Source organism: Triticum urartu, chromosome 6A (genome assembly GCF_056163025.1).
Source record: "Triticum urartu cultivar PI428250 chromosome 6A, HENAU_Tu73, whole genome shotgun sequence".
In the NCBI taxonomy this organism is placed as follows: Eukaryota; Viridiplantae; Streptophyta; class Magnoliopsida; order Poales; family Poaceae; genus Triticum; species Triticum urartu.
In genome coordinates this window covers 148,587,357-148,591,549 of record NC_141878.1, presented here as the reverse complement: position 1 = coordinate 148,591,549, position 4,193 = coordinate 148,587,357, and positions in this window count along the sequence as shown.

Below are 4,193 nucleotides of genomic sequence, written 5' to 3'. Positions count from 1 at the left end.
ACATACAGATCTGAATGTTGCAAACCCATAGACTAAACTTCTCTCACAAGCAAAACATGATCACTCTTTGGGTGTTAAACACAGCGATGTGAACTAGATTATTGACTCTAGTAAACCCTTTGGGTATTAGTCACATGGAGATGTGAACTAATCACATAAAGATGTGAACTAGATTATTGACTCTAGTGCAAGTGGGAGACTGAAGGAAATATGCCCTAGAGGCAATAATAAAGTTATTATTTATTTCCTTATATCATGATAAATGTTTATTATTCATGCTAGAATTGTATTAACCGGAAGCATAATACATGTGTGAATACATAGACAAACATAGTGTCACTAGTATGCCTCTACTTAACTAGCTCGTTGATCAAAGATGGTTGAGTTTCCTAGCCATAGACATGAGTTGTCATTTGATTAATGGGATCACATCATTAGGAGAATGATGTGATTGACATGACCCATTCCGTTAGCTTAGCACTTGATTATTTAGTTTACTTCTATTGCTTTCTTCATGACTTGTACATGTTCCTATGACTATGAGATTATGCGACTCCCTATTACCAGAGGAACACTTTGTGTGCTAACAAATGTCACAACGTAACTGGGTGATTATAAAGGTGCTCTACAGGTGTCTCTGATGGTACTTGTTGAGTTGGCATAGATCGAGATTAGGATTTGTCACTCCGATTGTTGAAGAGGTATCTCTGGGCCCTCTCGGTAATGCACATCACTATAAGCCTTGCAAGCAATGCAACTAATGAGTTAGTTGCGGGATGATGCATTACGAAAACGAGCAAAGAGACTTTACGGCAACGAGATTGAACTAGGTATTGAGATACCGACGATCAAATATTGAGAAAGTAACATATCGATGACAAAGGGAACAACGTATGTTGTTATGCGGTTTGACCGATAAAGATCTTCGTAGAATATGTAGGAGCCAATATGAACATCCAGGTTCCGCTATTGGTTATTGAACGGAGACGTGTCTCGGTCATGTCTACATAGTTCTTGAACCCGTAGGGTCTGCACGCTTAACGTTCGGTGACGATCGGTATTATGAGTTTATGTGATTTGATGTACTGAAGGTAGTTCGGTGTCCCGTATGAGATCGGAGATATGACGAGGAGTGAAATGGTCGAGATGTAAAGATCGATATATTGGACGACTATATTCGGACATCGGAAAGGTTCCAAGTGATTCGGGTATTTTTCGGAGTACCTAGGAGTTGCGATAATACGGGGAAGAAGTATTGGGCCTCATGGGCCAAGTGGTGGAAGAGAGGAGGCAGGGTGCACAACCCCCCTAGCCCAAACCGAATTGGAATAGGGGGCCGGGCCCCCTTTCCTCCTTTCCTCCCTCTCCTTCCTTCTTCCTCTCCTCCTTCCTTTCCTCCTCCTAGTAGGAGTAGGAAAGGGGAGTCCTACTCCTACTTGGAGGAGGACTCCTCCTCCTGGTGCGCCCTACAGGGGCTGGCCGGACTCCCCCTTGCTCCTTTATATACGGGGGCATGGGCACCCTAGGACACACAAGTTGATTGTTCCAAGCCATGTGCGGTGCCCCCCTCCACCATAATCCACCTCGATCATATCGTAGCGGTGATTAGGCGAAGCCCTGCGTCGGTAGCAACATCATCACCGTCATCATGCCGTCATGCTGACGGAACTCTCCCGTGAAGCTCTGCTGGATCGGAGTTCGTGGGACATCATCGAGCTGAACGTGTGCTGAACTCGGAGGTACCGTGCGTTCAGTACTTGGATCGGTCGGATCGTGAAGACGTTTGACTACATCAACCGCGTACTCATAACGCTTCCTCTTACGGTCTACGAGGGTATGTGGACGATACTCTCCCCTCTCGTTGCTATACATCACCATGATCTTGAGTGTGCGTAGGAATTTTTTTGAAATTACTGCGTTCCTCAACAGGATCAAGAACACAAATATATTCATGAAAACATAAAGGGTTCAGATCCTAAATCATGGCACTCGGGTCCTAGTGACAAGCATTAAGCATAGCAAAGTCATAGCAACATCAATCTCAGAACATAGTGGATACTAGGGATCAAGCCCTAAAAAAACTAACACAATTACATGACAAATCTCTCCCAACCCATCACCGCCGAGCAAGCCTACGAAGTAATTACTCAGATCTGGTGGTGAGCTGTAGCGACCAGACCTCAAACGGTCTAATCTTTGTGCATCAGTGTCATCCCTGGATCAGTAATGCTAACACGCACAGTACTTGAAGGATTTATAACAGAGTAGCAATCACACACTTATTACATCGAGTGTCTCAAAAGAGAACTTATTACAATAAATATGACTTAAGGCCATCTAATAACTATAACAACGGAAGGCTTGGAAGATAAGTGAGTCCATCAACTCCAACGACATCACTGAGTATAGAACCACGACCTAAAGGCACCTTACTCGTCGTCTGAAAAGTCTGCAACATGAACGTTGCAGCCCGAAATGGGTCAGCACATGGAATATGATGGCAATGTAACACATAGAGAGTAATAGAAGAATAAAACTATTCTACATGCATATTTGGATGGTGGAAAGCTCTATGGTTACAGTTTTGCGTAAAGCCAATTTTTCCCTACTGCAAAGGAATAAATTTTATTTAACTATCATGGTAGTTGTTAAACATTGAGAGTGTTGACACCCTCTCAATCCCAATTAAGCATCATCATTAAAAACCCAACAATATTAATTAGAGTAACATGATGAGATTCACATGATAATCCAAGTACTAGATACTCAAGTTGTCCATAACCGGGGACACGGCTAACCATGATTATTTTATACACTCTGCAGAGGTTTATGCACTTTTCCCCACAAGACTCGATCTCCTCCGTTAGATTTCTCACACTACATGGTGTTTGAGAAACGGATGACCGAGATATAGTCTTTCAGAAGCGCTAGCACCTTACGAACGGGTAGACCGTTACACCTACTTTCCCCTACATCTGCTAGTCTACCACTGTAAGAGTTCGCACGACTTAATCAACTATGCTAGAGCCCATAGTAGCTTGTGGCTGCACACGGAAGTTTCTAGTATGAAAAATCTCATGATCCCTTTGAGCCTGGGTGGCGGTCCATAAAGAAAAACAGGCAATCGCTGGAATAACCAGGTGCCTCAATCCACCCAGATGTGTGTTTAAGTTGCCACCTTAAATAAACCATTAATTTAACAATCTCACATCTGTCATGGATACACTCACCCAATCCACGTCTACTAGCATAGCATGGCAATATAAGCAAACGTAGAAGTAACTCCCAAAGGTTTGGTATTAAAACAGGTAATAGGTACTACCTCATCTACTTCCCAACCCACAATTTAATTAGATCCTAATCATGCAATTTTGAGGATTTATCTAATGCAATAAAACTGGGTAGTAGGAGGTATGGTCAAAGTGTTACTTGCCTTGCTCATGATCCGCGAAACCTAGCGATTCGAAGTAGCAAGCGGCGCACTCCGGGTACTCTATCGCAAACAAACAAGCATACAATAAGTACTCATCTAATGCACAGGTAAAACTCAAATAAGAGATCTAACCAGAAAGTTCAACTTAAGAACTCCGGTTTGCAAAAAGAACCAAATCGAACGAAGCAACAAAAGTCAAACGGCAAAAAAAACAGGCTTCCTTTACTAATCTGGATCTAAGTCAAATTTTACAAAGGCAAAAACTTGTTTGAGTTGGTTAAACGGAAAGAGGGTTTTGAGACGAAACTCCAGGCGCTTGAATCGCCTGATTCCGTTAAATGAGTGAAGAGTTATACTAGAACGAAAATCGGATCAGGAATCGCGATCAGAAATAATCGCGGAAAATTCGAGAAAAATAAAAATGACGAACAGATTAACGAACGAAAGTTCGTTATGTGGGACTAAACGATGAACGCGTTCGTTAAAACGAACGAACGAGCGAACACTCGCTAAATAGACTAAACCAAAAAAAACCGATCTAACTAAAAAAGGATCTAAAAAACAATCGAAAAACCGGCGAAAACCGAACGGTTTTCTAGGAAAAACCGGCGGCGGCGAGCAGGGTCAACCTCGACGGCGGCGGCGGCGGCGCGGGGCGTGGGGCGGCGGTGCGGCAAGGCGGCGGCGCGGCACGGCGTCAGCGGCGGCGGTGGCGCGCGGCAGCGGTGGCGGCGGGGGTGGGGGGGGCTGGCTAGGGTTA